Source organism: Ambystoma mexicanum, chromosome 9 (assembly GCF_040938575.1).
Source record: "Ambystoma mexicanum isolate Mex_15411 chromosome 9, UKY_AmexF1_1, whole genome shotgun sequence".
Lineage (NCBI taxonomy): Eukaryota > Metazoa > Chordata > Amphibia > Caudata > Ambystomatidae > Ambystoma > Ambystoma mexicanum.
Genome location: NC_090931.1, coordinates 1,528,053,286 through 1,528,075,858, shown reverse-complemented (window position 1 = coordinate 1,528,075,858; position 22,573 = coordinate 1,528,053,286). Strand labels below are relative to the sequence as shown.

The 22,573-nt window shown below is 45.6% G+C and overlaps 1 protein-coding gene across 1 annotated transcript in view; it reads left to right on the top strand.

The window, feature by feature from the left end:
• LOC138489431 (zinc finger protein 850-like) overlaps positions 1 to 22,573 on the top strand; it is a 316,591-nt gene that overhangs the window by 117,973 nt on the left and 176,045 nt on the right. The gene's annotated exons all lie outside the window — the stretch shown is intronic.

Below are 22,573 nucleotides of genomic sequence, written 5' to 3'. Positions count from 1 at the left end.
TTCCTATGGAAACAGCAACTTAACCATAACTACATGGCCACTACCGTGGCCATGTAATATATATATATATGTATATATATATATATAAAAAAACACATGTGTATAGAGGGTTGTAACACTACAAAAAACCCCCTACCAAACATGCCAAAAGTATTCCCAGCACTCAAGACCAAAACACCTTCTTACAAAAATATTTCGTTTTTATTAATTATAAAAACAAATAACCAACTGTGCAAATATGCAGTAAAGGGTAGGTGTAAATAAAAAACCTCCCCATGGCATACAGGTTAAACAACACTCACCCCCCAGGGTGGAAAATCGCCACGCGTTCCGCCTGGGTATACCAAGCTTCCTCAGGCTGATCAAACTCCAAATCCGTGTAAACACATCCCATTTAAAACTCAAGGAAAGCAACTCGAGCGAGGGGCTCCTCCCCCTTCTCATTATTTCCGATCACATGATCGCTTCGTGCCGCATTGTAAAATACATAGAGCGGGCCGCCATTGTTAAATGACTAAATAGTCATTGTGTTACTTCTGAATGCAATGCGCTGGTTATGAAGTAAATGCCATTTTAATATGAGAATGAGTGGGGAAAGAGCTCCTCGCTACACATTGCATCTCCCTGATTAAAAACATTAATTTCTTAACACATTAGCTCGTGTTTAACTGCGCTAGTGCGCCTTTTTCTGACATGGGTAAACCTTATCAACCTTGACAAGAGTTTACCCATTACGTCCCTGGGTTTGTAGTGTGTTATTTTAAAAGCCAAAAACAGCTCGCCACCAAATTCATAAAAACCAAAGCTCTCCACTTCAGATGTGGGACATAGTGCCCTCTAGTGGAGAAAAGCTATATCTATTTTAGTTTGATCTTATGTATAAAGCTTTCACATACTCAGAATAATTTCCACTGTCATTACATTTGTCTAAGAGATGCATATTCATTTGGATATTCAGTCTGGTTGAAGATAAAAGAACATGTGTTACCACTCAATTGTGATTATTCAACATGACTCATCCATATTGGAGGGAACAATATTCAATTGTTAATATTATACAGCTAACCACAGTATGTATGCAAAAACTGTTCAAAGTGCAAGTGCTCCTAGTGTTCATACCTCAACAATATCTTGGGCAAAAAAGTGTATATATACTAGTATGTTAAATCCTAAGTTGTAATTTAATACTTCTCAACTATAGTCTTATGCTGCACATGGAAATAAGTGATTCCTTCTTACTAACAGTGGCAGCATTGAAGAAGTTCCCCAAAATTACCAACTGGAGTTCTGCTATTACATGCACTAATATATACATTGATCCATTCTATTGTAGAAATACATACATCTCTGGGTCAATATTGAGTCCATTAGGTCTTAAAGTATCAAATTTACAAATTAGAGATGCCTCTAATTGCCTGAGTTTCAGTTCTCGGTTACCTAAAGAATAGGAAGAAGAGGACAAGGCGGGGATGCCAGCATAAGCAATGCACCAAATATGATCACACGATCTGGCAACAACCCGAGGGGGAGACCGAGAGGCAGGAAAATCTACAAGTAAAAATATTCAATATATCATCTAGAAGACTTACTCAAGAAGAAAACTCGGTTTTATCCTTAGGCCTATCCTTTAGCCCTACATATCCCTATGACTATACATCCACAAGAGTGGACCTCTTTAAATTCCTGAGAAAATTAAAACTAACCAAGTTTCATGCAACAAAGGTTAGTGAAGGAACTAAAAAGAGAGAAGCATCCAGTAGAGAAATATCTCCCCTCACAGATAAGGACATGTCGAGTCTAATATGTATTGCGAAGATGGGATCGCAATCTGAGTCTGAATGGGAGCTAGCATCAACATTGGACAATGCTACATTGGAAAGAGAATTTGGTATACCTACAGACATCACTTGCCTTAGCAAGTTTAAACCTAAATCGATTTTCTGCCCCAACATCATCTGTGGCCCGATTGACACCTTTGAAAGCCTGGTTATGAAAGATCTCAAGCAACTGCCGGTGAAGATATCCCCATCATCTAGAAATCTCAATTACCTGCAATATAAGGCATTAAAGAACTTAAGAGACGATCATACCATAGTAATACGCCCTTCGGACAAAGGGGGTGGCATAGTTATTTTGGACAGTAATCAATACAATATGGAAGCAAAGAGGCAATTGAGTGTCACCAGCAATTACACAATGGTAGAGAACAGTGAATTATTGGAAACTAATTCATTATATTATTCAATGTTATGCAAGTGGTGTGACCTGGAATTGATTAATGATGAGGAGTACTGGTTTCTAAAAAATCCTTTTCCTGTTACACCATTAATCTACTTTAATCCGAAGATTCATAAAAGCTTAACGAATCCTCCTGGTCGCCCTATAGTCTCTTCTATAGGGAGTCTCTTAGAAAACACTTCCAAATTCTTAGACTACTTCCTACAACCATTTGTTAAGAGTCTTAGTTCATATATACGAGACACATCTGACCTATTGACTAAAGTAGACAATGTCAATTGGGAACCACAATACATCTTAGTTTCCCTAGATGTAGTCTCGCTATACACATCCATCATACATAAAGTGGGCATTGAAGCTTGTAAATTCTATTTAGAATTTAGATCTATAAGTCATCGACAGCATAACAAAATGTTGTTGGAAATGCTTCAATTTTGTTTGGAGCATAGCTATTTCCTACACGGCATTTCGATTTACAAACAAACTCAGGGCACGGCTATGGGGTCTTGTATGGCCCCCACTTATGCCAATCTCTATATGGGATGGTGGGAGACACAGATAGCCTGGAGAGAAGAGATGGAAGAATTTACTAAACATATAGTTGTCTGGTACCGATTCATAGATGACTTGTTCATTATATGGGACGGTACCGAGACACAGTTACACAATTATGTCCAGATTCTCAATATCAACAATTTAAATTTAGAATTGACATGTGTACACAGTAAAAAAGAATTGATCTTCCTGGATGTATTATTCATTGTGGAAAACAATAGCTTAACATCTAAATTATTTAGAAAAGAAACTAGCTCTAATTCCACTCTGCATGCTAAGAGTCACCACCCTACCCCACTAATCAATTCAATCCCCTATGGAGAGTTCCTGAGAGCCAAAAGAGCATGTAGTAAAGAACTAGACTACCAGACAGAAGCTAAGCAGATTGGTAAAAGGTTTGTCAAGCGAGGCTACAAGAAACATGTAATCACAGACTGCTTTGAGAAAGCAGAAATTCCGAAAAGAACGGATTTGTTTAGAGCACAAGCGAGTAAGAAACCGGAGAAGATAAGATTTATAACAGGATATAATCATCAGGCCATAAAAGTTAAATCAATTATGAAAAAACATTGGAATGTGCTCTTGACGGATCCTGATCTTAAGAAGGTACTAGACATGGCTCCCAATGTGACATATCGCAAAGCACCCACTCTTAAGAACATACTATCACCAAGCATGGTGGTCACAGAAGCCACAAAGTCAGGCCACTTTTTGAAACAAGATCTGGGAGGTTTTCGCAAATGTGCAAATTGTAAAATGTGCAGCCTTGTATCAAAAATTCCATTTGTCAGCTCTAATGGCCTCTCATGGAGATACAAACACAGAATAACATGCATGACTAAGTTTATAGTATATGCTATTACTTGTACTTGTGGTCTTCATTATATTGGATCAACCATAGGAATGCTCAAGCTCAGGATCCTCCAACATTATAGAGCCATTAAGAATGGAGACATAACTAACCCTTTAACAGGTCACTTTATAGAGAAACATGGAGGTAATGTGGAGGAAATGTCATTTGTTGGTCTTGCCCATGTCCCACAACATAAGAGATTAGGTAACCGAGAACTGAAACTCAGGCAATTAGAGGCATCTCTAATTTGTAAATTTGATACTTTAAGACCTAATGGACTCAATATTGACCCAGAGATGTATGTATTTCTACAATAGAATGGATCAATGTATATATTAGTGCATGTAATAGCAGAACTCCAGTTGGTAATTTTGGGGAACTTCTTCAATGCTGCCACTGTTAGTAAGAAGGAATCACTTATTTCCATGTGCAGCATAAGACTATAGTTGAGAAGTATTAAATTACAACTTAGGATTTAACATACTAGTATATATACACTTTTTTGCCCAAGATATTGTTGAGGTATGAACACTAGGAGCACTTGCACTTTGAACAGTTTTTGCATACATACTGTGGTTAGCTGTATAATATTAACAATTGAATATTGTTCCCTCCAATATGGATGAGTCATGTTGAATAATCACAATTGAGTGGTAACACATGTTCTTTTATCTTCAACCAGACTGAATATCCAAATGAATATGCATCTCTTAGACAAATGTAATGACAGTGGAAATTATTCTGAGTATGTGAAAGCTTTATACATAAGATCAAACTAAAATAGATATAGCTTTTCTCCACTAGAGGGCACTATGTCCCACATCTGAAGTGGAGAGCTTTGGTTTTTATGAATTTGGTGGCGAGCCGTTTTTGGCTTTTAAAATAACACACTACAAACCCAGGGACGTAATGGGTAAACTCTTGTCAAGGTTGATAAGGTTTACCCATGTCAGAAAAAGGCACACTAGCGCAGTTAAACACGAGCTAATGTGTTAAGAAATTAATGTTTTTAATCAGGGAGATGCAATGTGTAGCGAGGAGCTCTTTCCCCACTCATTCTCATATTAAAATGGCATTTACTTCATAACCAGCGCATTGCATTCAGAAGTAACACAATGACTATTTAGTCATTTAACAATGGCGGCCCGCTCTATGTATTTTACAATGCGGCACGAAGCGATCATGTGATCGGAAATAATGAGAAGGGGGAGGAGCCCCTCGCTCGAGTTGCTTTCCTTGAGTTTTAAATGGGATGTGTTTACACGGATTTGGAGTTTGATCAGCCTGAGGAAGCTTGGTATATCCAGGCGGAACGCGTGGCGATTTTCCACCCTGGGGGGTGAGTGTTGTTTAACCTGTATGCCATGGGGAGGTTTTTTATTTACACCTACCCTTTACTGCATATTTGCACAGTTGGTTATTTGTTTTTATAATTAATAAAAACGAAATATTTTTGTAAGAAGGTGTTTTGGTCTTGAGTGCTGGGAATACTTTTGGCATGTTTGGTAGGGGGTTTTTTGTAGTGTTACAACCCTCTATACACATGTGTTTTTTTATACAGTAAGGAGCTTGGCCATAGCTTCCTTTTCCTAGCACCAGCTACATGTCAGGCAGTGCACTAGAATTGGCTACTCTGTTTTTACATATATATATATATATATATATATATATATATATATATATATATATATATATATATATATATATATATATATCCTACACATTTCCTATAGTAGTTGGAATTAAGTGAAAGGCAAAGAGGGAAGGCAAAGAGTCCAAAAAGACATTTCCTCATGACCTAGCCACACCCCTACCACCCTGCACATTGATTTCACCAAATTGCACAGTTCCACTTTTCTTTTTGCACTTCAACCACAGGATATGGTCACACCCCAGTATGGATCCTCCGATGCCGGTGCAGATTTGAGCACTGACTGAAGCTTCTCCCACACTCTGTACACTGGTATGGTCATCCCCCAGTATGGGTCTTCTGATGCTGGTACAGAATTGTCCTCTCAGTGAAGCTTCTCTCACACTCTGTACACTGGTATGGGCTGCACCCCAGTATGGCTCCGCTGATGCTGGATCAGATGTGAGCTCTGAGTGAAGCTTTTACCACACTCGGTACACTGATTCGGTTGCCCCCCAGTATGGTACTTCTGATTCTTGTACAGATCTGAATTCTGAATGAAGCTTTTCTCACACTCTGTACACTGGAATGGTCGCTCCCCAGTATGGATCTTCTGATACCTGGACAGGTGTGAACTCCAGGTGAATCTTTTCTCACAATTTGTACACTGGTATTGTCGCACCCCAGAATGGCTGTTCTGATGCTGGATCAGATTTGAGCTGTAAGTGAAACTTTTATCACACTCCGAGCACATGCATGGTCGGTCCCAGTATGGATCTTCTGATGCCTATACAGGTGTGAGTTCCTGGTGAAGCTTTTCTCACACTCTGTGCACTGGTATGGTCGCTCCCCAGTATGGCAGCCCCCCAGTATGGCTCTTCTGATGATGGATCAGATTTGAGCTGAGACTGAAGCTTTTATCACACTCTGTGCACTGGTATGGTCGCTCCCCAGTATGGCAGCCCCCCAGTATGGCTCTTCTGATGATGGATCAGATTTGAGCTGAGACTGAAGCTTTTATCACACTCTGTGCACTGGTAGGGTTACCCCCCTGTATGGATCTTCTGATGCTTGCACAGATCTGAATTCTGACTGAAGCTTTTTTCACACTCTGTACATTGAAATTAACAGGGTGCTTTGGAATGTGCTAGAAGGAATCTTTTGGAAAAAAAGCGTTGCCTTTTCCCCCCGAGTACACCAATACAATGAATCTGATATGAGCTAGGTCTCTTATCTCTATCAATTAAGGCCAAATGGAAAAGTTCTATGTGAAAAGACTTCATTTTAAAAAGGTCTCACGACAAAAAGGCCAATTTACAATGCCCAATTTTCTTTTGATCATAAAAACAGCATTATAAAGATATTTTTCTCTTGAGACCTTTAAAATACATTTTTAAAAAATATATATATATTCTGGGTGTATAAACTCGCCCCCCAAGCCTCCTATTGTTCCTCCCTGCCCCCATCCCCCACCCTCATCTGTGGGAGTGCAGCCCCAATCCCACAACTCCAACCCCCACCTCCCACCCAAACCAAAACACATACACATACACACACACACCAACACATACGCACCCACACACTTACCCGTTCTCCTCGCCCTCCGCTTACGGGACCAGCAGAGCTGGGCGCCCATGAGCGCACTCAGGTGCGTCAGGGGCATGACATGTTGATTTAGAAAGACTGCTCCTTACGGTCACGGAGTGGTCTTTCTAATTCAATCTTTTATTGAAAAAATCTTTATAAAAATATCTTTTCACTTAGGACCAATGGAAAGCGTTATTATTCCTGAGAAAATGTCTTTTGGCCCAGCAGAATCCCGTATTTCTGTTTTTGAATGAAGTAATTAATTCAGAATCGGCAGGCGGCAGGAGTGTGGATAGAGTGTGTCTTGCTGCCTGGAAGTATTGGCATCTCTTAACTACGTTAAACAAAGTGCTTGAACATTTGGAGCAGTGCTGCACGCTAGAGTGAGCATCTGCATTCCATTGCTTTTGTTTGCCGAGATCACTCAGCGCTCTGCTCTGAGCCCTGCACTAGAGGAGATACCAGCTACTTAACTCCACTGAATGCGCGGCAGGAGTGTGTATAGAGAGTGCCTTGGTGCCTTGGGTGCATTGGTGAATTGGAATTGTTGACCTTTTCTCCCCCCCCCCCCGCACCTCCCCCAAAACCCCCCCACCCCCATACAGGGTCTCTCAAGGCATCACAGAGATACAAACCAAACCAGCGGAAAGCTGCAATCTAAATTCTGGAGCCAATTGCTACTTTATCTCATCATCGTATCTTTCTGGGGATGTCTTGTTGGTACAATCTACGGAGAGGCCCCAGAACTTGAGGTAATCATGTGGTCAGGAGAAAAACATTGCAAATCCAGTTAAATCTATTTTTAAACCAAACTATACAGATTGTCGCAGGTTCACATCATCACAGATTCATTACGTGGAGGACAGCCAAGTTCCCACATGTTCGGGAATGATAGTAGTAACGGATACCGGAGCTCCACTCACATCTGCTTCTACACCAATTCATCCATTATTGATAGATGTGCTAACTACGAATAATCATTATACTCTCACTGCCACCACCTTAAACAATACCATCTCTGAATCCTTTTCAACAAGAAGGTCATGCAGTATGAATGATGTTACTCTGGCTGAAATAGAGGTGTCCCCCCGTTCCTGGAGGGAAGGGATCGATCTCAATGAGGTCCACTCTGACAAAGTGCAGGAGAGGGGAGTTGAGAGTTATAGGAACAACGTTCAGCACTCCTCCCGGACTCCTCGTTTGAACTCAATGACACCTCAGTATCCAGGGTGACACCAACAGTGGGAACCATCAATTCTGAAATAAGACAAGGGAGTGAAAACATCCGGCCCACCATCTCTATGGAAATAGGGATGGCTAATAAAGCTCCAACCGATTCAATTCCCACTCTCTCTACTCTAAACTTTGTATTGACTTCCTTGGTTAAAGTATTTGAATCATTAAAAATGGAAGTCCACCAACACACTGGAATTCTTTTAGAATTAAGTAAAGATATGGACGAAAGTGAATCCACGCTGGTTGCATTCAAATCTGCAATAAATTGTACAATCGGAGAGGCTATTGCCGAAATTAAACTGGATTCCAAACAACATACAGAAAAGCTAACATCTATGGAAATGCAGTGGGAGGGAGTTAAGGACGAGGTTAACTCATTATGTGAGACACTGAGGGAAGAGATCCTTGGTGGCCACTGTTTACATAACACCAAATGTAGCCTAGGTTTGGATACATCCACACGTGAAGTCTTGGTCAATTCCTTGGATGACTCCCCCCCCTCTCGGCTTTGACAACGGAGGAATTTGTGCGCTTGGCGCAAATCTCAGAGGAAGATCATCTAAAAAAACAAAACACAGGCTCTGCCCCGAAAAAGGATCAAGGCTCGTCGAAGGAGCCTATGAAATCAATCTCAAAATCAAATTAGCAAACTAAAATAAAAGGATGAAAAGACAGCTGAAGGAATTGACAGTGACCAAGCAGGGATGGAGACTCAGTTAAAAAAGACAATGCACCAAAGATGCAAAAAGATCAGAAAATCCGAGGCTAACCAGTTCATCCAAAAGCTCAAATCAACCTACCATGAACCAGATATGGAGGAGATCAAGGATGACATTTTTATTTTCTTTTTACCACAGGATTTACAGTGGAAGAAGTGCCGGGACATTTTGTGATAAAAAGGAAAAAACAAAATAAAATCAAATATCCTCTCATTCTATGGGTCCAAAAGCAGCAATTGCAGCCATACCTGTGGGAATACAAACGGATAGCCAATGTGATCCCAAAATAAATCGCCCCTATCTTCCTGAGAGGTAAACTGGGAGTAAAACCCTCTAAAGAGGTCATTGAGCACCCGGGGAGTACACATGAGGCACCAAATAATGCAACTAGCTCCAGCAGTGATGGAATACATCTCCAGCCTTTGAATCGAAAAGAAAGGCCTGGGACTCCGAAGCTGAAGGATGGCAAATCAACTCCTCTTGCCAATATAGAGGCAAATAAGAACAATTCTGCTGACGGGGTGCTTAGTCCGTCGACACCGTTGGCTCATGGGCCTTAGATCTGTAGTTGCCTATCCACCAACTCAGATCTGCGCTTCAATTCTCAAGTTAAAAAGCTGAGGGGCCCGCAACCCAGGTCGGTGCCCAAATAGCTCATGCAACGGGTGGACGTTTCAGGATCAAGAAGAAGGCCCTAAAATCGCACCATGAGCCTATCAGTATTCAAAGATGGTTCTGATGTACATTACTTTGCATCGGTGGAACTAGAATACATTTGTTTCCCCTATACCCCATCTACGGATACTGTGCAAATTGGGGTTAAATCAAGACTGAGTGCCAACACAATTTTGGCCGCAGGGTCGGAGTTACTGAAAATGGGTTACAAAGTCTCCTCCAAGTTGCCGCAGAAAGAAATCCCTAGCAGTGAGTCAACAAGAAAAAACAGTTCAATGGGAATGTGATTCTTTGAAATCCAAAGCAAACCCATAATGTCATGTTCTTCACTATGTGGGCTGTAGCTGCCTTGGTCTTCTTCTGACTCCTCTGCATCGATTGGGTTGTCTGATAGAGCCTCAGCCTGCATGGCATAGGCTGCCCAATGTTTAGTACGCCTGTCCTGTCTTTTAAGGTTTTGTGTCGAAACAGTTTACAAGACAGCGCTTTTCTGAGTGATCCTTCGGAAGGCAGTGGTTGCACACACGATGCGTGTCCTTCCACAGGTTCTTCCTATTATAGAATGGACAAAATGGAAAGGGCGTATTTTCCATGATTTTTGGAAAAGGAAGCATGACACTGGCCCTCATTACGACCCTGGCGGAAAGTGACTGACCTGACCGCCATAGCGTAAATAGCGTTTCCGCCATTGCACGACGGAGCAAAGTGCGGCTAATTCCGACCCATCGGGCACGAGCACCACGCCATGGCGGAAGTGCAAAGTCCGCGATGGCGGAAATGACCCCAAAACGGCCCACACCGCCGCCGTACGGCGCCCTAGGTGCAATTCCGCCACCCATTTTAGCGGTCACCGCAATGAGCGGCAATCGGAAAGTACGGTGACCGTAAATATACGGAAACGGAAGTAAAAACATGGTCCCGGAACGGGAAACAGCACGCCGTACACCTATAAAAACACAATTTCCACACAACCATTAAAAATACTACCCTGAGACTCATCCCAACCCGTCATCCACCCTAGTGAAACCAAGAAAAATGGGAAAAGTAGCGAAGAAAGCGTGCGACCGCAAGCGGCAGGTCCACTTCTCCCGTGAGGAACTCACCGTGCTCACAGAGACCCTCCAGGAGAATGCTGCCGTCGTCTTCTCGACGCAAATGACCAGGACGGCACTTGCGAACAAGAAGGCCATATGGGCCCTGGTGGCACAGCGGGTAAGTGCGGTGGGGACCGCACCCCGCAACCCACAGCAATGCAGAAAGTGATGGGACGACTTGCGGATACGCGTACGGAGCATACTATCCGCCAACCGTAACATTGCCACAGCTACCGGGGGAGGATCGGAATCACCCATCAAGTTGACCCCCTGGGAAGAAATCTGTGCCTCCACCATTGGAATGGAGAGTATAGAGGGAGTCGGAGGGATGGAGAAAGGAGTGCAGACATCCGAAGAATCAGGTAGGTGGGCCAAATAAAACAATGCTAAATCCACAATGTCCAATCATGTGAAGTACCATGTGTCCACATAGTGCAACAGTAACACATGTCCAGGAGAACGTCCACATACATAGGCCTGATAGCACACTTTAAAAGTCACATTAAATACATAAATAATTAAAAATCCTAAAAACACCCTCTACACGTGCAGCAGGCACACCCTAACTGCAGGCTGCAAAACAACTGCATCCTCAATCCACAAAAAAATGAAACCACCTCCAAGGCCCCAACCCAAATCACCCTCAGGTACCACCCCAATGCATGTGATACATTGCCATTCCAATTTCCACAGACCCATTAATAACGCTCGCCCTCCTTTACTCCACCACAGGGTCCGATTCAAACGACGAGCTCCAGGACACCCCTACCAGCACACCTGCAAAGAGGGCCAAGACCAACGGCCAAAGACCCTCCACCTCAGCTGCACGGATCAAGACACGGCAACAGCACAAATCAAGTGGCAGCACACAGGAGGGAACTTCAACAGGCACCCCAGCAGCCAGCATGCCCACAACAGCACCACCACAGGTCCCCCCAATGGATGCCACAGAAGGCACTGCTTCTGGTGGCAGCAGCACCATAGGTGACACTGCATTAATGGCAGCATGCTCCGACACAGAAAACGGGGATGTCGAAGTAAGAGCCATCCATGACCTGTCTCAATCCCCCTGTCTGTTCCATCCCGTACACCATGAGGATACCACGCAGGGGCACCCACAAGACGATGACTGGCCATCCCCCACAAGCCCTGTGGCAAGGCAACATGAGGTGACCAGCCCCTCTGTGACACCACCGCAAATGGCCATGGCACAGCAGAGGCAACAGTCCCTCGACCAGGTGATCGTGCAACAGCAGCAACTGGCCACGCTCCTCAAGGACCATGCTGATGAATGTGGGGGTACTAAGGCAGCCATAGAAACATCAACTGAGACACTTAGGGCAGAAATGGAGAGAAGTACAGAGACACTAAGGGCACAAATGGAGAGAAGCACCGAGAGCCTGAGAGTAGAAATGGAGAGAAGCACCGAGAGCCTGAGAGTACAAATGGAGAGAAGCACCAAGAGCCTGAGGTGGGAACTGCATGCGACGTCCAAAGACGTATGTGCTGAACTTGCCGCTGTGCGCCGTGTGCTCACTGAGCTCTCACAAACCCTTAGGGACATGCATGGACGTGAGCAGGCAGAGACATCATCCGTTGCAAGTTCCGTCCAGGGCAGCCCCCAACGTAGATCTGGGAGGAACCTGCGCTCCACAGGCAGGGGTGCCCCTGATACCCGGAGAGGGGGCTTGCAATAGCGACTGCCCACTGACAATGAGCATCTTTGGACACTGGTGTTCGGGGGGGAGGTAGGAGGGTGGAGGGGGTGTGTTGGGCTCACTTGGGTGGCGGGTCGATGGGGTGTGTAACATAATTTCACATATGCCATAAACAATGCACGATCATCCAATGAGATGTGTGGACATTGATCTTTGTGTACGAGGCCATTATAGGCGTACAGTCCATATTGTGCATGTTCCAGACACACACAGTGCCACAAGTCCCGTGTCCATGTATCAGCCACCAGGCGTGAGTGCTAGAAGCATGCATCTATGATATGCTGACGAATGTCACGGCCCTCCTGTGCCTCGCAGACTCCTTGAGGTGCTGCCACATCCCCACCCTCATCATGACCATCTTCAGGTGCTTGCAGTTCTGCGTCAGGGGGCATGGGCACATTTCTACGTACGCACATGTTGTGTAGCATGACACATGCCATGACCATCTTTGCAACCTTCTCATGGCGGTACAGGAGTGCCCCGCCAGACCTGCTGAGGCAGCGGAAACGAGTCTTCAGTAGGCCGAATGCCTGTTCTATGACTACACGGGTACGTGAGTGGGCATGGTTGTAGTCCTCCTCATGCTGGTCCTGTGGGTTCCGGAGTGGTGTAAGGAGCCATCTCTTCAGTGGATACCCGGCATCACCTGTATGTGGACAATAAAGGATGTTTGTGGAATGACATTGCTACGTACGCACCCCCCCCTTCCTGCCAGGTCATTGCCGCATCACATACCCCCCATTATCATGCTTGAAATGAGACTCACCGAGTAGCCAGGATCTGTTCCCTGCGTGTCGCTCCATGTAGCGTGGTATTGTAGAGTTCCTCAAGACCATAGAATCATGGGTTGATCCAGGAAATCGGGCACAACAATGTGTAATGATCCTGTTGGAGTCACACACCATTTGTACATTCAGAGAATGAAATTGTTTTCGGTTGCGGTACTGGGCCTCCATGGCATGTGGGATGACCAATTCCACATGGGTGCAGTCGATGGCACCAATGCAACCCGGTATGCCGCCAAGTGCATGGAATCCCACTTTTGTGTTCGTAATTTCCTGCTCCGAGCGTGGTAGAGAGATGTAGTCGTCTGCGTGCCTCAGGAGGGCATCGAGCACTTGCAATAGTGTCCGTGAGAACACTGGCTGTGAAATGCCATGCAACTGTCCGACTGTGTGCTGGTAGGTGCCTGTGGCCAGGAAGTGGAGTACAGACACCACCTTCAGTAGGGGTGGGATGGCGGTTGGGCTATCTATCATGCTGACAAGGTCAGCCTGTGTCATGTCCACAATGGCGGTTATGGTGTCCCGGTCCAAACGGTAGAGGGTGTGGATCTGCTCATCAGTGAGGTTGAACGGATGTGCTCTGAGGCGTGGGATTGCGGGCTGCCTGCGTGGTGGTAGTGGCTGTGCTGGCGGCCCTTGCTGGCCCTGCCTTGCCCTCCTCCTCCTCCTGCGTCTCCTCCGTGCGGCCGGTTGTTGTAGTAGTTGGGGTTTGTCTTCTTCTTGAAGTTGGAGTACTTGCAGTGCTATCAGGTCCCCCAGGGCCAACATCGCTAGTCCTGCCGGTAGCATTTCGGAGTGGGTGTGGTTGTGGGAGGGGGTTGGGTGTGCAATTTATGTGTTTTCAGGCTGTATAGCCTCCACCTGTGGTGATTCATTCCACCTGTGCAAGCTGCAATCCCCTTTGGGCGAGCACGTCCCGCACACAACGCTGCAATTCGACGAATGGCATCTTGCTATTACAATCATGTATTTGTTCCCGATGGCAGTGTAATATTGGTTGATATGTTCATTCTGCTATGGTCCCATTGTTTCACATACTATCTTTGCAGTCGCGAACAAACTTGTGAAGGGTCAGTGGAACATAGTACTTGATTAACGGTGGACCCTCATGCAACACTGTACCGAGGTTCACCGACGGGCGGGGCGTCCCATTTGTGAGTGAAGCCAGTTGCCATTTTCACACACTGCCGCACTAGATGGATGAATTTGTGATTTCAAGCGGTCACAGTTGCCTTTTCGACGTGATGTTGCAAATGAGGAATTCGAAGGACGGCGCTTTCGGTTTTCAGCTAGCGGCGAGGAGATGCCCACAGGTCTGACTGCAAATATAACGTTCTATTGTTCAATGTCCTTGGGACAGGGGCCATGGCGAGAATGCAATGATTGATATGAATAGTATGGGATGCGCAATAGCGTAGTGGACGATGAGGCCGGACGTTCCCAAATACATGTTACTTCACAACACTGGAATTACGGGCTGGAGCACAGTGGATTTTGCAGACTGCATAACGCACAGACTCAATGGAAATTTCACATGTTATGTGAGTATGAAATCAGGCGTTTTCATTACGGGATGAGGGAATGATGTATGGATGCATGGACAGATGATTTAATACAGAGTTTGCCATGTACAGGGCTTTTTGGAATCTATCCACCTCCCCTGCGCTATGTGATGCAGTGCTGCCATAGTGGGACCATCGTCTATCTGCCCTTGTTGAACCCTCCCTGTCTCGACGCGCCTTCAAACACTTGTGTCTATGCACGTTACTAATCCCATCTGATGGATTCTGTTTTAACAGACGCATGCACAAAAACACTCGTTTGTAATAGTGTTTTCACCTCGATATATATAGTTATGATTCGCAAGTGGTTTTTGGGTGGAAATAATCCTTTGGAGTGGGCTAGCATGTATATGGCTGTGGATTTAGTGTGATCATTGAAGTGAGTAATTCAAATGAAGTTCGGATGCCCATACTATTCTTTTTCATTTCATTTGGGTGACAGGTATCTCCTCCCCTTTTGCCACTGCCATCTGTATGCCACTCCTGCAGATGGATTTTACTCCCGACACCTGCTGCTTCGTGTTAATCAGTGGAGCACCATTACGATCTTATGGGACGATCGCCAATGGGCCACATGCCCTTACGCAGTACTAGTGGCTAGGAGCAACATTTCGGCCTTTCAGCTGGACTAGTGCCTACCTAATGGGACGGCCCTGCGGTTCTAGGCGCTTCCATGTTGCATTTTTGAACGTGAATGTAGCCCCTGTGTACCATGAAGGAACAGGGCGTCACACAAGAAGAAGCTGGTCATTTATTGCGGATGCAGCCCACAATGATGAAATATATTTTGGAGTTCATGACCTAATGGCTGTATGGGCTTGGTGATTTTGTTGTGCATTAAATTTCTATTCTGATATGAACCGTGTAGCGTTCTTCTTTGCAAGTGATGTAGCATATTCCTATTTGTGGAGCGATGTATTGTGAGGAGATCTGCATTGGGTTCCAGCTTCGGAGTATAGTTGCGTGGTACTGTACTGGGCGCGTTTGCCTACGAAGCCCAGTGAGGTCAGGGATAGGGGCTGCCAATATGACTGTTTTAATGATGTCATGCTCAGGGGCGGGGTATTAGCTTTTGTGTAACAGATGCCGGTCAGCCAGGTGGATTGGTGGAAGGATGTGATTATCAGAATATGGCTGGTCACAGGTGCCTGTGTTTGCGTGCGTTTCTTGGAGGGAGACTGTGGTCATGTCCATTTGAATGGCTTCTGTATTCGTGCCATCTGTGCCCTGCAGCTCCCATTGGCCCCTCTTGAGATGAGCCTGGCTGCTCAGTCACTCTGCCAACTTGTGTGGTACATGCTTATGCTGATGGTTGGTTTGTTTACTGGCAGGAGTACAGGGCTGGTGCAGTCTCACTCAGGATACTGCTTTGGATGTTGCCTTACACTGGTGTCAGTCGATGGGGGGGCCTGTTTTTGTTTGTCTCATTTTTCTGTTCATGTTGCTGGACTTGACCCTTCACATGCCTGTGCTGCATCAGTGCGGCAATGGTGCCATGGCAATTATGGATGGCAACTCACAAGGCACTTGGAGCCCCTAGATTCATTTGTTCGTTGGCAGGCATGGATGACTTGTACATTTCACTGGTTGCATTGTGTGACTTCATTGCACCTACGAGGAGTTGTACAATGTGGCCAGGGAGTGGTGTACAGGCACTCAGTAGGGCCGTTTACGGTTGGTTCGCGATGCCGTACTTCTCACCATGGCGGAATGGTACTTTCCGCCATGCTTGATGGCGTTAGGTGCATGTCCGCTAGGGTCAGAATTCGCGTACCGTTGCGCCATGGTGGTAATTACGGTTTGGCATGGCGCGCGTGCGCGTACTTGGTGCAGTTAGCGTTGGCGTTCACTACGGTGTCGCTAATGGCATCGTACTTTACGGTGACGGGTCATGATCGCACCGAGCGCTATTCGATGGCGGTATTGCATTTCCGCCATCGTTTTTCGATTTCCGCAAGGGTCGTAATGAGGGCCACTGAGTGTAGAGGGGAAAGATGAGAAAATACCTTATGCAGGTCATTATATGTTTGCCGGTATCCTGCTGGTAATTCCAGCAGGATACCCATAAATTGACCTATCGTTACCGGCACCTGATATCCTAGAATTGCCCCGATATTACAGTTGGTGGACAAAGGTAGGTAAATCCCCACTGTATGGAGTCCATAAGGCTACATGGGGGGATTTCCGGTACTACTGGGACCAGTAATACCGGGTCTGGTAATACTGGCTGTTTTTTGTTGGTGTGGGCTCGATTTACCTACAACTCTTGGCTGAAGGTAAATCAGTCAACCCCCACAGCAAACCTGTAGTATGGAGGTGTGGGAAAAGTGGAGGTCACAGAATTACTGCCACTTCATTCCCATACCGCCAAACTTATAATGAACCCCCTTCTCTAAGAAGGGTGAAAGCATGAGAAACCTCCCACTCTCCCTACTGTAACAGGCCATAGTCTGGCGTAGCCCGAATCCTGCAAGCCATCAAGTTATAGAGAAAAATGGTAATCAAAAGCTTCAGAATTCGTAGATATTAGTCGAAGAAGTCACTGAAGAGTAGATCGAACAATGAAGAATCAGTAGTGATGAAATAACCCTACTACGTTAATACTTAATAATAGCAATGGCGTTAACCAATAGAATCTGCATATATTGACCTTCCACGATAGCAGAAAAAAACTATCCGAGGGAGCTCAACACGCGAAGGACCATGGGTACCTTCGACGTCACACTAGGTGTAGTATTACAAACACACCCAGTCAATGTCCCTTTTTGAACTTCGAAAAACAAGTCATGCAATAATCTGCACCACTAGATGTTGGCCTTTGCAAAACATGTGATTCTAAGCAGATCTACAAGCCTCAGAAATGTATACCAACATCTATTGGTAGTCGCAGAGTATTACATGATTTGTTTTCGAAACTCAAAAAGGGGCGTTGACTGGGTCTGTCAGTAATACTATCCCTAGTGCAACGTCTATTGTGCTCATGGCCCTTCACGCATCAAGGTCCCTTAGATTGTGCTTTTCAGCCATGGTAGTCAGACACTATTTTGCAGAGTTCTTCAGGCTGATGCCTTTAATTAGAAAAAGTTTATCTTAGACCTTCTTACTATTCTTTTGATAAATGGCCATCACCAACCGCAAGATATTCTGCAGCACAGTTCAAACCGACTGAGCCATCGTCGACGATGCCTGAACAATCGTCTCGACGGACACTGACCGCAGCGTACACAGGCCTCACTGGGCCTTGGACCATCCCAGTAGGGAGAGTGGGGGGAGGACATACTGCTCCTTTTATAGAATGCCTAATCTCTTCCCATCATTTCCTTATCTTGGATGTGCAGCCATTCCCATTAACCATTGAAAAAACACCTTTTAAGGTTTGCCCATCCTGTAATAGGAAGTACCCCTGGGTACACACCACAGAGTGTCCCAGCACTGTCTCCCAATGATTCACCCTAAAAGAACTGCAAATCTTGCAAGCTCATTCGACCCAGAACATTAAAGGACCGTAAAACTAAACGCTGGACCGCCCATGCCATGCAGGCCGAGGCCTCCATTGATGTGGATGGGGCTTCCACTGATGGCAGCGTCGGTATCCTAAGTGACGCCCGGGGCGATCGGGATTCGACAGACTCCCATGTGCGAGCCCCGGACTCCATTAAGCAGGCCAGAGATCCTGTGACAGAGATTATACCCGGCGACTCAAGCACGCACACTGCACGCCACACCAAGCACACATCCCACGACTGACCGTCGACCATGCTGTAGACTGTTGAAAGCCATGAGGTGTCAAAGGAAAGGTCCTCGAAAACATGCCTGTCCTCTAGACCATTGGGATCGCGTGTGCTGCATGACAGACTTCCGTAACAGAACCAGAAGTCTGTTTCTGACACTGCACATAAATAATGTGCCCTTTCGTGTGCCGAAAGGCATGTGTCGAAAGGTGCTTTGACAGCCCCTTCCACTACCTCAGAAATGAGAGAACTCATTAAAAAACATTCCCAGGCCCTCTTTTAAAATCCAAGACGTTGAAATCCACTAAAAATGCAGCGCCTCTACCGCCTAAGCCCTCCACTTCCCAAGATAGTGGCTCCTCTAAATGTGAAGGACACCCATACGCCCTAAGACACCCTTTCAGGGACCATGCACCACAAGGAGCCTAGACTCTTACAGGACACTCCTACCTCAGTATTCCCATGGTCATCTGAGTGGAACCCAGAGAGCTTTGATAGGGTCATGAGAACGATGTCCTCTTTTGTAGACTTTATGGACTGGCAACCTACAGATTAGTTTAGTCTTCGGAGCCCATCTCACACAGCTAGGGATGAAACAGCAGCCAAGAAGGCATGCATGGACACTGTAGAGCCCGGCACTTCCACCCTCAACCAGTCTACCCCTCACCTCCCCCTCAGGATATTTGGTTCATACCTTGGGTTCACTTGACCCTGGCTCTTCAGGAGATCAAGGGGACCAGTATTATCAGGACCAGGATGACCAAGACCAATTTTACAATGATGATGACGTCTACGTCATCCAATCAACAGACCATCAATATACATCCCCCGGGGTGGACTCCCCAGTCGACAACCAACTCCACCACAATGAGATGCTCCTCAAGGCTGCAGAACATTTTCACATAGACACACAGGAGGCCCAAGTTGATAATGACTTTGTGGAGGACATTCTTGGAGACAAGAAGTCTGCAACACAGTTCATTCACCTCCTTTAATCCATTCAGAGACACACTTAACCCTCTCTCCTAATGCCTAACCTTACTCAAGCAGTCAATCCGCGCACAGAGAAGGTGTTCACACTGGCCCCTACTGACCCTCTATACATCAGGGGTCAACTAAAACCCAAATCCGTGGTGGTTACCACAACTAGGAAAAGAGCAGGCACACCTCTAGCCTCTGCAGAGGCACGCCAGATAAAGAAAGTAAGAAAATCTATACTCTTGGCAGAAAAGTGGCTTCCTCGGCTGTCTATCAGACCAGGATAGCCAACAATACTCCCTTTTGGCTAGCTACAATTGCCATAAATCGGATGAACTGGTGCTACAAATTGAAACAGTCCCAGAGCCCATAAAATCTTAGCTCCTAAAGACTATAACTGAAGGCAAACAGGTTGCTAACTGCATCCTAGAAAAACCTGGATTCTGCAGACAACGTAGGCCGTATTATAGCCAAAGGCACACTCATTAGGCATCACACCTGGCTTAGACAATCGGTTTTAAACTTGAAACACAGGCCACGTTGCTCAACATGCCTATTGAACCCAATGCTTTGTTCGAAAGAGGTCGACAATGCTCTTAAAAGCACCAAAGAAGAGTATGACATCCTAAAATCTCTTGGGCAGAGAGGGTCCTACAACGGAAGAAGGTTCTGAGGGCAGGGCCCTCAATGATCCTCTGGTTACAGCCAGGGTAACCTATCATCATCCTGAGGCAACTCACAATGACAATCCTCCTCCTCGAATGTTCAAAGAGGCTATAAAATATTCAGAGGCAGAGTTGGAGCCGCCTCAGCCAGAGGCTCCACCCCACCCAAACAATGACACCCCGCTCCAGGTCCCCTCCCATTCCACCCCAGTAAGAGGTTGCATTTCTCAAATCACCCACACAGGGGAGGAGATCACGTCAGACAAGTGGGTGCTGTCCACCATGGCGGGTGGATACTGTATAGAACATTTACAAAAAACACCCAACCACACGCCAAAGCACAAGAAAATGACACCGGAAGAAAGTTGCAAATTATTGGAAGAAGTAAAAGCCCTACTGGAGAAAGACGCCATAGAGTTCATCCGAGCAAACCGGGTAAACAAGGGTATTTATTCAACGTACTTCCTTGTGCCAAAGATAGACCGAACAATGCGCCCAGCAAACACCTATGCCAAGCCACCAAAAAATAATTTGCATGACAACACTTCAGGAAGTCATTCCCCTTCAGAATGCAGGGAGACTACATGTGAACATTGGATATCAAAGATGCATTCTTTCATGTTTCAATGTTCCCAGAGCAAAGAAAATACCTGTTCTTCCAAAAAGCGAGAAAACACTATCAATTCAAGGTGCACCCCTTCGGCATAGCCTCGGCTCCAAGATGTTCACAAAGGTGCTAGAAGTAGTCACAGCACACCTACGCAGAGAGTTGTCCCACTGTACCCTTATCTAGACGACTGGCTGATGACAGGGGAGACCCTTAAATTTATAAATTCAACACGCAGAAAACTATCAATCTCCTATTCCAATTTGGCTTCTCCATCAACGAGAACAAGTCAAGTCTTGTACCCAGTCAAACCAAACAATTCATTGGTGCAATTATAAAGACAAGGGAAGGTGTTGCCTTCCCATCAGACGAAAGAGTTCAAAACATGCAGCTACAGATACCTCACTATCTAGTCTGTCGCCAGATAACTGTCCGCAAAGCAATGCGAACGGGGGATAGCACAGGGGCAATGTGCTGATCTTGGAAGCAAGAATACGCAGAGCAACAGAGGTTTAAATCCCAGAAACCTAACTCGGGTATTAAGCGCCTTATAAAGAAATAATTAAAATTAAATGGAATAAAATGTGCCTGCTCGGGATGATTATCACATGCATCTTCCTAGTTCCACACACGCTGCTGCGCATGCGCCCAATGCAAGAGTGGCTAGGAAGACAATCGTCTCAGGCAAGCGGACAATGGGACGATCTAGTAGTTGTTTCACTAACACCGGTACAGGCTCTTCGCTGGTGGTACAAGGACAATTCATTGAAAGAAAATACATTTCCAATCCACCAATACAGGCGATACTAACAACGGACGCCTCACTCTCAGGATTGGGAGCCCATTTCCTGCACCACACAGCTCATGGACAGTGGACACACACAACAGCCCAAACTACATCAAACTTCCAGAACTCCTAGCAATTCTCAAGCCTCTGCAATCTTTTCAGCAGCATCTACTAGGTCAGGCAGTACAAGTCCTCACTGACAGCACCACTGCCATGTTCAACCTAAAGAAATGGTGGCACACACTCTCCAAGTCTGTCCAGACTGTCCCAAATGATTTGGAAGTGGGCACTCACGTTGAACATGTTCCTAGTCTCTCAGCACGTTCAAGGGGAACTCAGTGCTCCAGCAGACTTTATAAGCAGAAATCCTCTTCCAAAAGAACACAACAAAGATATTCTAAATGATATATTTTCCCTGTGGGGTTATCCCACTTTAGACTTGTTCGCCACAAGCCAAAACAAACAATGCTCAGACTTTGCGTACAGATTTCCCCAACCAAAGTCCAAGGGGAACGCCCTGTGGAAGAGCTGGTCAGGGAAATGTGCTTACCATCCACCCACCCCTCCCTCATCACAAACCCTCAGCAGAATAACGCACAAGATGCACCAGGAAAAGCTATGCTAATCCGGATAGCTCCAATGTAGGCAAGAAAACCATGGTTTCCACACCTGATCAATAACTGGCAATGTGCAAACCAATCAAACTCCCATGCCCCTACAATATGCGGTCCCAGCACTCCATTCACATCCTCAGTCTATGAACTTGGCAGCCTGGCTCCTGAAGTCATAGAGTTCTGGCACTTAAAACTTCCCCAAAGGTGTATGGATATCCTAAGGGAAGCACGGAAACCCAACACCAGTCAGTGTTACTTCAACAATGGAAGAGGTTTGTAATATGGTGCTAATCACAATCCTTAAACCCAATTGAATGTTCCCCTTCCAACATTCTACACTACATGCTTCACCTCCTAGACTCTGGCCTCCTTCAAAAAACACTTGCTTTGTCCGCGTACTCCACTTCACAATACAAGGGGCCTCATTACGACCATGGCGGAGGACCATGGTGCTATTAGCACCATGGTCCATGGCGCTAAACTGCCAACTCCGCCATAGTGGTTGGCGGATTTACCGCCCCATCCCGACCTTGGCGGGG